Source organism: Meleagris gallopavo, chromosome 6 (assembly GCF_905368555.1).
Source record: "Meleagris gallopavo chromosome 6, MGAL_WU_HG_1.1, whole genome shotgun sequence".
NCBI lineage: Eukaryota > Metazoa > Chordata > Aves > Galliformes > Phasianidae > Meleagris > Meleagris gallopavo.
The window spans coordinates 34,123,334-34,137,110 of NC_139409.1; the positions used below are offsets into that span (position 1 = coordinate 34,123,334).

Sequence of the window (13,777 nt, forward strand, 5' to 3'; positions counted from 1 at the left end):
AGAAAAAGTTTGTAGGAGTTTTAGTTTTAGAAGCAACTTGAAGTGTTAAAATCTTCACATGCCTTTTCATTTTCCTGTGCTATATTTTTGTGTGAGAACTCAAACTTATTTAATTAGCCTGTAATCAGCTGTAATATTAATTTCAGCACTTATACTTAAATAAATGTGTAAATTGTATCTTCAGAAACCGGAAACTTTTACAAGAAGGAAGGAAAATATAATACATTGAGAAATAATGGATTATACCTACCTACCAAAAATTTAAAGAAAGATCCACTGAGCAGATGAGTGTGATTTGAAATGTCCTCCACTTCTGTAATCTAGAACACTGTAACTGAGCTTTTTATTTGTTTATTTTGTAATTGCTTTAATCTGATGTATCATCTGAGAATAAGAAAATATTTCTAGGATAATTTTGCATTACTTTTCTATGTTCAAAGGAGAAACCTCACTCAACAAGATCAAGTCACCATGTTGAAAACAGTCTTTGCTATTTAAAAGAAAAAAAAAAAGAGAAAGAAAATAAACTGGTAGCTCAGTTACATACTATGTTACATACATACATATATATTTTAAACTATTTTCTAGATAAAAAGTACTTTTAGAATAATACCACTGTCCTAAAGTATTAATTGGTAATTAACAATTTATGTAGAGCTTGTATAGCTTAATGATGGTGTAAATACAATAGAATTTGATCTTAGTGGTAGCACAGTTACAAAAAGATGGTATCTTAGTGGTAGTTTAGAAGATATCATAATTAGGATGGAAACAGGCATGATTGTTGGACTTACACATATAATGTACTTAATGAAGTTCTATTTTGTTGGTGGAAATGTCTCTACCTCTCATTTGTTCTGATGCTGCTCCTTGTTTGTTATTAAACTATTCCAAATATTTAAGTATTTTTATTAAAATCCTTTTTTTAAATGCTTTTTTAGATAGAGGTGACTCATACATTCAGACAGCTTCACAGTACAATTTTTTTTTTCCTTTTCTCTTTAACCCCCTCCTCCTGTAGTCTTCAAGTGATTTGAATATTTGTGTACTTAGAAATCTATACTTCATTTTCATTGATTAAAACAGTAGAATATTTATGTAAAGGCATATTCAAAGCGTTTTACCATCTCTGCTTCTGTAAAGAATGGTAAAGACTCCATTTCATACAAAGAAAAACATTAAGCTTTTAGCTTTAAATAATATTGAAGATTAATAATCAAAAACAATGATGATTTTAATCAAACTTACAAATGAAAATAATGAGATGCATTTCAATTCATGAAAGTTGGTCTGTCCAGCTGGACAAAAAGTTTTAAGCAATTAAAATCAGTAGAATTTACTGGATAATCCTATGTCAGACATGGGAGCTGTGCTGATAGCTCTTTTTTTCTGAAAGCTCATCTAGATATCAACTGGAGAAAACGTGAGGATGAGTATCATCGACCATGAGAAGATGTGAAGCTATCTAGCTCACGTTTCAAAATTTGCTATAGTGACAGATTTTTAGAGTCTAATACTACATTAATGAGTTTATTTCTGTATTTTTGGTTTGAATTTAGTAAGCCCTCAAAATGGCACAATTTATATCAATGGCTGGTTTTGGTTTGGGGATTTTCTGGCCATCATTAAAGAGCAGGTGAGTGTAAAATTGGGCTTAGTAATGAGAAGTCTTATCTAGAACTAAGAAAGGGTAGCTGTGCTGTCAAAATATTGATTACCTCCTTGTCTTATTTTATGCTGGTTTAGGCATCAGCATAGATCAAAATTATATTTCAGCCATATTCTGTGACACACACATAATGGTGTGTGAGTATGCTGAGAAACATCATGAAATCATGATGTTAAAAGGGAACACATTACATATTCATTAATTAAACGTAGGTTAACACCATAAATGCATAAGTTGTTATGACCTTGCATGAATTCCGAATATAGCAGTCTGAATGATATTTTCAAAGTAATTCTACTTCAGAGTGAGAGTATTTGGGACAAATCAAAGAATTTTTATTTGTCAGATACGCTCTCAACTTTATAAAATCATAATCAACATAGAAAGCAATATTCAGCCAAGATTATTAATTATCTAGAAGAACTTATTTGCATTGAAAGCATTAGAGGGCTCATCTTTTCCCTGTAAAGTGAGACAAGGTGTAAGAATTTACAGTGGGACAGTCAGTCTGCATTGAAATAATTACAAGGAGAGTGCAGTACTGCAAGGACACATCTAACGTGAGAATAATTTCAGGTTCACATGGTTACATACAATTTTTAAGGAAACTACTAAACAAATGATATGTTAATTATCATGTCATTACATAATTATTTTTATATATGCAAACAAACAGCATGTAATACTTTTTTTAAATTGCCAGTGTTCACTACTACATACAGGAGCTATGGGTTAAAATAGTATATCTTTGAGCTTGATGAGTGTTTTTCCATCAGCCTTAATAAAACCAAAAGTTTACCCAGGAAATAAGAAGATCTTCAGCTTTTATCCATGTTATGGTAGTTGAGGTGTCTTTCCAGAAGAATGAAAATAGATATAACTGGGAAATTTTGAGAAGCTGAAGTTGCGTATTTTTCTCTAGCTACTCCATGCTCCTGAGTAAATTTTCTCTCTTATTTTTTCTCACTGTTTAACAATGTTTTATTTTTCCCTTTCGTTCATGAACTTCAGCTTCCTTTATGTGATACTTCAGCATGCACTCTGTTGGTGTCATCACACCCATCACTGATCAGTGCTGCAGACTGAAGCTTGGAGTTAAGGCAAGTGCCTCTTCCACACCATTGCATGTTTTTTTATGTCTTATGAGATTTAAGATGAAGAGTAAGTAAACTTTAAAAAGTTGTATTATGGTAAGAGAAAAAAAATAAATTACCTTTCCTAAGTCTGCAGCATTATTCAGTGATGACTGTAATAGCACTGCAAAGATTTGCTAGAGGATCATACAGAGGAAGCCAGATACTGTACAGATGCTGTCTTTGTTTGTCCTTTGTGAAGGATGAAGTGTCCCATTTGATGAAGATGAGGTTTTCTGAAGTTTGAAAGGAAAAACATACTTACAAGAAAAAAACTAACATAGAAAATATAGAAAGCTCTACCTGTGTGAAAGAAGATAAAGTAATACTGCTGTAATAATTAGGATTGATTGTTATTAAGACCTAATTGTGTAGTGTTGCTAGGCCTATTTTTTTCATATTAAAAAAAAAATAGGAAAACGAAAGAAAACAGAAAAAAAAATCCGCACATGAAAGTTATATTGTAATTCAAAGTGTATTCAGACTGACAGTATAGGAGGTCTTAATTTGTTTCAAGTAGTATGGATAGCTTTTGTAGATGCGCTCTAGGGACAGGATCAAAATCAGGTCTGAGTTTATTGATGCTGAGGATTATGAGATAATGAAAATGAGAGGTATTAAAAGACACCAAAGCTTGTAAACCAGAATACACAATCTGATTTGTGAATAGTAATTCTGTAGTAAGCTTGCATCTGGTTATCTGACTGTTGGCAGCAGATTGCATATACAGTCACATTGAAGTTAACTTCATGTTATGTAGTTGCAAATTTTTCCAGTGACATAAGCTAATTAAGGTAGCCTGTATTTTGATTTCCATTCTGTTCAGAAGATACTTCGACATTAATCCTAGAATAGTTGTAGACTGGATCAGCACTAGCAGGGTTTACTAAAAACTGTCTAAAAACAACTTACTATCTAGGTTTTGGTCATCTAATATTTTGTCTGCTGCTCAGTACCTTAAATGTTCTTCATCTTTAAAAGTCGTGGTGTCCATGCAGATGTATTTGGTGGGACACTTCTGTATCAGACATGCTGGGTTGAAATTTGTAATTCTGACAGAAACAAAAAGCGTATCAATTCTACGGGATGTAAATTTTCCAAGGAATAATTAGATCTGTTTTGGGTTATACTAACCTTTAAATCTGTATTAGTTACCTTGTTGCTGATGTAGGTTCTAGGTCATGGTTACCTTCCAAATATAGTAAGAGATTTCAGCCATTCTTCTGTGGTTATGAAGCTGTATCTTGAGAGAATGTGTAAATTAAGACTTTTCCACTTCCTCTCAGCTTGTTGATGTGCCAGAGTTAGTTAGCTGACAAACCTTTGTTCCACAAATTATCCTTTGGGATTTAAAGTGTCTGTGCTAACAAGAGATACAAGGTCCAGTGCTGCTACTTACTGATTGTTCTTGTAAAATGGAATGAGTGAACAGATTGCTTTTGCTTTCATATAACTTTAGACCTAAATTTTAGATTTTGGATTGTTGCAAAGAAAGCTGAGTTCTCACCAATCTAATCTAACTTTGGATCACATGTGATAGCATCTGACCTCTGCCTACTTTGTGCACCTAAAGAAAATCTGTATTTTTCAATCTGGTGCCTTTTCTACGAATATGTGACTGGCATAGACTACAAAAACTGTGCTTACTTTTCCCCAGCTGATTCAGAACGTCATTCTTGACTACATTTCTTCTAAAGTCCATGTTACAAGGCATCCTCCAAAATGTTGAAGTCATGTGAATATAAGGAGGATAAATAGATACTTAGCCATATTGTGGTTAAGTATAAAAATATAAGAGCTGACTGTGAAGAAATTCAGGAGCAAACTGCACTGATTTAAAAATAACAATAAATTATTTCTTGAAAATATTGGAAACGAAGTCCATCAGAGTGTGTACAGCTGCTAGCTGATCAAAGAATATAACCTGTAGGAAAGAAACAAAGCCATAAGAGTAAATTTTTTTTCCATGCATGTACCTCTGGAGATTGAAAGTTCATATGAAATATTTCTTTATGTGGAAATCAGTGGAGAATGCACCTCTAGCTAGAATTGCTAGTAGAAGAAATTACAAAAGAAAAAGTGACTGAAAAAAAAATTACTATAAAGTAATGATATTCATTCAAGCATTCTCAAGGATTGATATATCCAAACTGCTAAATTGCTTGTGTATCCTCACACCTAAAACTGACTATCTAAGTTGTTAGTGTGATGCCAGTATTTCAAAAGGTTTCCAGAGGAAATCAAAGATTTTCAGCTCAGACAGCCTGTCATCTGTACTGTGAAAATGGGAAGAGTTCTTTGAAGTCAAGAAGCTTGTAGACAAGGGAGACTAGTCTATTTTGTAAAAAACATTTGTCAAAGTCCCTTTCCAAATACTTAGGTTGAAATGAAGTTATCACTAAATTTTTTAGCCTTTTAAAATACTTTATTATGCCTTGAAAACTGGAATAAATGTTGAATTCAACTAGAATCATAGAATCACAAGGTTGGAAAGGACCTTGATACAAGATCATCTAGTGCGACCATCATCCCACTACGATTGCTGCCACAAGCCACTAAACTATATCTCACAGCTCCTCATCCAGACGCCTCTTGAACATTTCCAGGGATGGCGACTACACGACCTCTCTGGGCAGGCCATTCCAGTGCCTGACCACTCTCTGAGAGAAAAAGTTTTTCCTTATGTCTAACCTAAACCTCCTCTGGTACAGCTTGCACCATTTCCTCGAGTTCTATTTGTTGCCTGGGAAAAAAGACCAAATCCCTCCACGTTAGAACCTCCCTTCAGGAAGTTGTAGAGTGCAGTCAGGTCTCCTCTGAGCCTCCTCTTCTCCAGACCAAACAATCCCTGCTCCCTCAGCTGCTCCTCATAAGACTTGTGCTCCAGACCCCTCACCAGTTTCATTGCCCTTCTCTGGACGTGTTCCAGGGCCTCAATGTCTTTCTTGTAGTGAGAAGCCCAAACTAGCTGAAAGGAGTTTTTAGGAGAGGTATTCGTATTCATTATTGCATTTGTATTCATTATTGCATTTGGTTGTAATTTTCTAGAAAAAGTAAGGTAGACTGTAAGTATATTAGCAAGAATTTTGATCTAGCTAACATAGCTAAATTGTCTTGAAGACGTATGACCTAATGATTCCCCAAGAACAGTCTTAGGTGATGAATGGATACAGCTCAGTGGTGAAGAGATCTAAGGGCAAAAATATTAATTTCAGCATATTTGTTGAATCTGCAATTTAATATTGCAGATAGCCTAAGTAATATTTTTGTCCTGTTTAATTGTAACTTTTTTCTAATGAGTTTAAATAGTTGCTGAGTGCAGTTGTTAGTCTGTCAAAAAAAACTGTTGAGAAACAAAGTACTGATGGAACATACAGTGAATAGCATGGGCAGTTCCTGCGAAAGTAGCTATGTTATTTGTTATCAGCTCTTGTTTTCCTGTTGTATAACAGGACAGTCATTCTAAACTGCAAGCTGCAATTACACATCCAAAAGTGGAGCTGCAGATGATAACCTCAGATTATATTGGCTTTTTCAGTCCAAAAAAGGCAAAAACAAAGGTCTAATTTTGGATATTCAAGCTTCACTGCCAAATGTTGTAAAGTATGAGCTGTTCCACATTGAATGAAGAACTGATAATGACAACTTGATGCTTTTGGGAAGTCCAGGTTTCTTTTTTTTCTTTTTTTAAATTAAGAGAATGAATGATGAAAATTTTGATGTCCTCTCAGTAATTCTGTTATGACTTATGTCTGACTATTTATAAGAACATAGAATAATAGTACTATATGAGAAGAAAAGTTGATCTGGCTTACTTTCTTGTTTCTAACATATTCCAATGGCATGTTAGTGGAAAAGCATAAAAAGAGATCACATGAATAGTAACTTAAATGTACCGCATATTTCCAATAGTAGTTCTCGTTTTCTTTCCCTATGAATTTTTAATCTTGTTTGTCTTTTTGACCACTCCTGTGTAAGAAATGTGGTTGTTTGATCTTTCACTGATACTCTGAGTTTCAAAAATAATGTTGCATATTAATTTTATTTCCCAAGGATAGCAGTGTTTTGCTTCTTTTTACAGATGCAGGCTATTTTCCTTTTTTATACACGTGTGTATATATATGTATATTTACATGCCTCCTTATTGTCCACTTTTTACATAGTGTTCTCATTCTGTTTTTTTAAAGATAATGAAAAGCATTTTGTTCTGATAGCCAGGGCATCAGGAAAACAAGACAAAATGGTTGTTGAGTGTATGAGTTGAATGCCATTGCATGCACAGTTTAAAAGAGAGCTGCTGATTATTTTATTTACTCTGTCTTCAATCTGGTCTTCTCGAGTACTTTAGTTATGAGGAATGAAGAGAGAACATACAGGCTTTTAAATACAGAATTTGTGGACTCTTGGTTCCTTTGGTAAATGTAAGAAGTCTTCAATGTGCACTGAAGTAGCAGTTAGCAGTTTTGTTTTCTCATCTTGTACTTTGGACAGTGCACAGATAGTAGAAAGATCAATTATTCTTCATTATATGGCATCTCTGGACTGTCTGGGCTGAACCACACCTGATTTTTACTTATAATGAAGTTACTATTGATTTTTTTGTTTGTTTCTGTAAGTGTACTGCTAGAAAGCTCAATTGTAAAAATTTATTTTGATTGAAGATGTCAACTTTAAAATCCTTACATAGAATCATTAATGATAGGAGCCATCTCTGGAAATCATCTTGTCCAATCCCCGATGAATTCAGGGCCAGCTAGAGCACATTGCCTAAGACTGTTGAGTGTTGAGTATCATTCAGGATGAACACTCGACAGACTCTCTGGGCAAACTGTGCCATTGTATGACCATACAAGATTCCCCTGAGCCTTCTCTGCTTGAGCCTGAACAGTCTCAGCTCTCTCAGCCTCTCAGTATGTGAAAGATGCCCCAGTCCTGTTAAGAAACTGTTTTTGTGGCTTATTCCAGTAAGTCCCTATCATTCTTCTACTTCTGAGCCCCAGACTGCCCTGGGTGTTCTACATGTGGCCTCAGCAATGCTTAGTAAGGGGGAAAGATTATTCCCCTTTTTCTTCTGGTGTTGTACTTCCTTTGTTGTTTTCTCTTTGTTATCCATCAGGCCCTCTGGCCCTGATCTCAGAAGCTGCCTTCCAGTCAGTCAGCCTCCAGCCTGTACTGGTGCACATGAAGCTCGTTTCGCTTCACTGAATTTCACTAGGTTCCTGTCAATCCATCTCTCCAGCTTGTCAAAGTCTTTCTGAGTAGCAGTACAGCCATGTGCTGTACCCATCCTCGTCCAAGCCTTAGTATCTTTTGCCAGCTTGCTGAAGATGTGCTGTGCCCCATCATGCAGGTAATAAATGGAGGTGTTAAACACTGTTAGCTCAAGTATCAGCCCCTGGGGTATGCCACTGGTGACTGAATCAGGCTTGAGGACCCCTTTCTCTTGAAAACTTAGTAGCATTGATCTAGCTGTCAGTTAATTGTCAAGATTTAATCACTGATTATTGAATTTTGAACTGAGCTCAGTAATGTGAAGAGCAGTTTCCAGCTTAATGGAAGTTCACTGCTGTTGATGTTCGTGTTAGATAAAAGCATGTTTAAGAATGCTTTCAGTCCCCTCACCATTAGAATAGTTCACTTGGGTTCTGAGGTTTAAAATGAGTTCAGAATCTGATTTTCCAGTGCATTTCCTTCCTAGTGCTATAGCTGCATTCTTTTCCAGTTGAAAATAAAAAGTCAGTATATATATAGTTCTAAACAATTCTTTATGCAACTGCAGAGCAAGCTGACTGGCAGGTGACACTGGAAGGACTGAGAACAATTCTTTTGCTTATTCCAGTGTTATAACAAAACACTGTTTTGATGCAACAAAATTGAATACTGGACTACTTAGGTAAAATTTATATGTATATTTAGTTAGAGCTGACAATATTTTGTTTGTGTTCCCAGTACATATGGTGGCACCAGTTTGGCCACTGAATAATAGACAGTTTCCAGAAATGTCACAGAAGTGTATCTAATTTACTGAGATTCAAGTGGAAAGAAGAATGTGAATAGCATTTTGTGGAGATAACTTTTTAAATAAAGATTTGATTTATGCCTATTTTAAGTGTGTTTTTTACTGTTGGAACATAGATCTGACAGTATTTTTAACACATGCTCTTCTTTTGTAGTGTGCTTTAATTGCTACAAAATAAAATTCATCCTTGATGTTGCAAACTCTCTCAGTGAAGGTATTTTCTCTCACTGAGTTTCATCATCCTGACACAGCTTACCATTAGCTGGGTACTTGTAAAATGTAACTGATACATCTATTGGTATGTGCAGCATCTGATGCACGGACTCAGATGTGAATGATCCAAATCCTTTATTACAAGTTCTCACATCACTTATATACTTCACAAGTTTTCTTTTTCTAGCTTTCCCATCCACCCCTACAACTTTCCCATCCACCTTTACATGTCAACAGAGCATTCTACAAAACACTCTTCAACCGTTCACACAGGTGCTTATCCAATCAGAGCCATGAGATGTTCTTTCTTCTTTTAGAGGTGTCCTTGGTTCTAATGCTGTTTATCTTGCTCCACAGCTTCTGCTCTGAACAGTTTTTCTTGTATTCCCACAGGTATGCTACCTACCAGTTCCAGAGAAGTAATGAATACTATAGTATTAATAAATTATTATTACTATAATAATAAATACTATAGTGGGTTTTTTTTCCCCTGTCTCTCAAAGAATTCTGTCTCAAGGTCTGTATTCTTGTTAGAATGTAGTGTGTAAAATATTTAAGTTTAAATTCAATCTATGTCTTTCCCCTACATTGGAGGCATGAATAGAATGTTCTGTCTTCTACCAAAAAAGATATCTTCATCAGCCTGGTAATAATAAATCTTGACTTCTTATTCGAATGCAGAATAATTTCAAGTAGTGTTAATAGAATGTGCATGTAATCCAGATGAGCATTTATATAGATATATATACTTCTACATATATAAGTATCTACTTACACCTGTGCATACTTACATATATTACATATTACATACATTATATAATATATTATCTTACATGTAATACGTACTATATACATATATATATAGACATACACAGTATTAGTTCATAGATCTCACCTCTTCAGTAAAACAAAATGGACGTAACAAAACTCTGAAACACTAAAAATAATCTTAAAGGATAGTCTAGACTTTTATATTCCTTTGTTATTATTCTCCTATTACTGTCCTAGTGATATATTCTATTTTGCCGAGAAAAGAATAGATACTTTAAGTATATGTTTTTTTTATTTGTTTTGTGAAGACAGTCACAAAAGGGGTGAATTACCCCTTACCAATAGTACCAATAGTACTGGTAAAGTTCTATTAGTAGGAAACTAGAAGTGTTTTTTATTTCTAACCATTATAACCATTTCTTTTCTAATACCCTTGATAGATTAAATAACTCAAATATTCTTATCATCTTTGTTGACATTTATTCTTTTTGGTTGAATTACTAACAGTTTTTCTGATAAGTAGGTGAAATGGTTGCATGATTTAGCAAATAGGGTTGAAGGAATAGATCAACCTTTGTCAGCCTGTCAAATTCAAAGACTTCAAGGCTTATAAGGTGTACCTTGTATTTCTCCATTGTCCAGAAAAATAAGAACGTAGTCCAGCCGTTTCTGACGCTTACATTGTAAGTACCAGAACTCTGGTCATAAGATGGATGAGAAGCAGGAATTGCAGGAAGAGCTGAAACAATTCCAGTAAATGTTGTATGTTTTGTCTTTAAAAAATATTCACCGGATATTTGGAATCTGGACTTCCAGAGGAAAGCAACAGTAGAAATGTGAATTAATATTGTAAAAGACTGGGAAGAATTAATCTTTGTATAATATTTGTTCTTCTCTTAGAATAGGCATGCATAATTGGTAGTACATTTTTAATGAGGAGCACTTCTAACACTGGTTATTCCCTATTAAGCTTGTTTGCATTTCTCTTTCCAGTTTTGTCACTTAACATACAAGTTAGCAGTGGTTAGGAAATTCCTGCTTTTTGACTGCCTTGTTCATTATATGCTTATGTAATGTACACTAGAATATAATTTGTTTTTCTCCTCTGCTTCCACAACTAATTCACCTTCAGAATTTCATTTCTCATTTTGCTTACAGACATTCTGTTTCTCACACTGAAGCTTCTGCTTACTTTTCATTATCTACTTTGCTCTTGTACTAAGCATGAAACACACAAGTATGATGTGGACCAAGCTGATTTTCTGTTTAAATAGTACTATTTATACTTAGTTGTTCTACATGCTGTGCCTACCAAAAAGTCTTCAGTCTCTGTTAATATCTGCTTGATTGTTTCTGTGATACAGTTTTGGCTAAAATTTCAGAAAGAATTTATATGTTGGAACACCTTGTAAGGGTTGTAACAGCTGAGTAATTATGTGATGAGAAGCAATGTAATAATAAAATTGTAGTGAATTATTATTATTACTTCATTAATTAAACATGACTAGAATGATGCATCTTCATTAATTAAACATGACTAGGTGATGTGGACATGGACACACCTTACTTCTTTGTTTAGTGAAAGATTTCTTTTTGTTTACAAAAACAGCATGTAATTTCCTTTGACATCAACAAAATTGGGGTGTAGCATTGTTATTGATTAAATGGTGGTGGGAATCAACCCTTGAATTTTTGTTAGTTCAGCCAATTTTGCTTACTGATGCTGTTAAATACAGCTTTGTATGTGTTTTAAAGGAAACTGAAAGTAAAGAAAGAAACTTGTTCTGGTATTGTTAATACCAAAATTTGTATTAGAATCATTTGTCGCTTTTTTTTTTTTTTTTTCCAAAATTTGCAAGGAAAGCATTACATTTGATCTAAGAATATTTTTCATACCAAAACTGTGAAATTTTAAACCTCTAAATTATTGTATCTTCTTTGGTGTTAACCTTATCACAATGGAAGAACACTGATACTGTGATGTTTCTTTTCCTTCCATTTGCAGTACTAGTGTTACTTTCTTACTCTTTAAAGTATAGGAGCTAAACAAAAGAACACCATGATGTGAGCATATTTAGTCATCTTTGTATTCTCTTTTTTTCTAAAAATTAGTGCAGTGTCCCAGAACAAAAGAGTAAGCTTTCTAATCTACCTCTGTTGCTACAATTTCTAAATTATCTGCATGTAGAATGTATTATATGTAGGAACTGAGCGCATGGAAATTATTGTATAAGTGTGGTCAAAAACACATAGTAGACTAACAGTGCAGTCACAGTATTTTGCACAATCCCTCCAGAACAAATATCTTGAGTAGGCAGCATAACTGTTCTGTTAGGAATTCCAATCAAAAAACGTTCTCAGGTTAAGAGAAGAATCCCACATTATTGTGTGTTAGGATCCTGACCAAACAAGAATTATACATGTTCAGCATTTTATTTTTCAAAGTGATTTTCAAAGCAGGAAAAAACTCAGAGCAGAGTGCTTTACAGTATCCTTTCAGCTAGCTAGTAAACTAACTTTATTGCTTATTGGAAGTATATTTGCAATTGATGTCAATCATGCTTTGGACCTTTTAGTTTAAGTGCATTACAAAAAGAAATGTGTTTCTTGACATATATGTTGAAACAAGTAAAATCCTTGCATTTCAAGGAAATTTATGGTAGGTTCATTTCAATTTCTGTATACTGTTTTGAAGAACAAATGATGATGAAACTCTCCTTGACAAAGCAGGAATAGTTAATTTGCAGTGCTCCCTACGGAAGGCTTTCTGGGTAAAATATACTATTGTTTAAAATGTGCTTCTCTGTACAGTTGTTGTCTTTATCGCAACTAATTAGTAATTAGCATAATTCTATGCATAGGCAATTTTTGCCTGAGTGAGCATTGATATTTATATTCAAAGAACAATCCAGTTAAAAATGGGTAAGCTAAAATATTTCCCTTGCAGCTTAGCAACCTGATCCAGTTACTATTTTTTCCTCACTTATTGTTATAGTTTGCATTTCTTTTTTTTCAATTAACATAAGTCAGGATAAAGATACTTTGAAATTACAAACGGATTAATCAGGATGTGAAGGTTAAATGTAAACATTATCCAGTACAGTGACTTCCACAGCTGTAGTTGTAGAAAATGACCTAGAATTACCTTTAGATACTTTGTCATGTACTTAAACTAGATTTTTGTCTAGCTGAAAATAATAGAAGTCTATAACATAGTTTACATCCCCACATGTGGTGTTCCTCCTTGCTTGCACACTTTCTGCTATCCAGAATCTGGGGCTCATTTACCCACTTCTCCAAATTCACTCGTGTCTAACTTATATAATCACAAGGAAAGGACCTACAAGATCATCTAGTCCCACCGTCCTCTCACTACCACTGCTACCACAAGCCTCTATGTCTCTCTATGTCTCACAAGTCTTGTAGCTCCTCAAACAGATGCCTCTTGAACCCTGCCAGGGACAACAACTCCACCACCTCGCTGGGCAGGCCATTCTAGTGCCTGACCACCCCTTGAGAGAAAAAGTTCTTCCTTATGTCTAATCTAAATCTTCCCTGGTGCAGCACAACTTGTCCTGTTTGTTGCCTGGGAGAAGAGGCCAAACCCCTCCTCATAACAACCTCCCTTCAGGAAGTTGTAGAGTGCACTTAGAGCAATGTTCAGGAAATCAGCCTCAATGTCAGTGTCACTCAGCTGGGGAAAGCTTCCTCTACTAGGTGGGAGAAAAGATCCTGTAGTCCTGCCTCTTAAAGCATTGTATTGGTGAGCAGAAATTTTGGATGTTTGATTTTCTTTTTTTTCTTTTTCTTCTGTAACCTGAAATGCTCCTGCTCATAATAGCAGTTGTAGTTCTTAAAGAAAAGAAAGTTCCACCTCAAGACTTGGATAAGCAGTATATCTAGCTTAACCAGTGTTTTTGGTGAAGGGAAATCTGCTCATAGAAATAATGCTGCTTGATTAGATCCCAGAGA

The 13,777-nt window shown here is 34.6% G+C and overlaps 1 protein-coding gene across 3 annotated transcripts in view; it reads left to right on the forward strand.

Annotated features, from left to right (window-relative positions):
- The window catches only part of PLCL2 (phospholipase C like 2), a 94,992-nt gene that overhangs the window by 58,732 nt on the left and 22,483 nt on the right, over window positions 1–13,777 (forward strand). Inside the window, exon 5 of one of the 3 annotated variants that reach the window (XR_014883934.1) lies at window positions 2,681–2,769. The exons of the other annotated variants lie outside the window; for them this stretch is intronic. The gene's annotated coding sequence lies outside the window, so the exon portion shown is untranslated. The remainder of the gene's footprint in view (window positions 1–2,680; window positions 2,770–13,777) is intronic. 3 annotated transcript variants of the gene reach the window in all.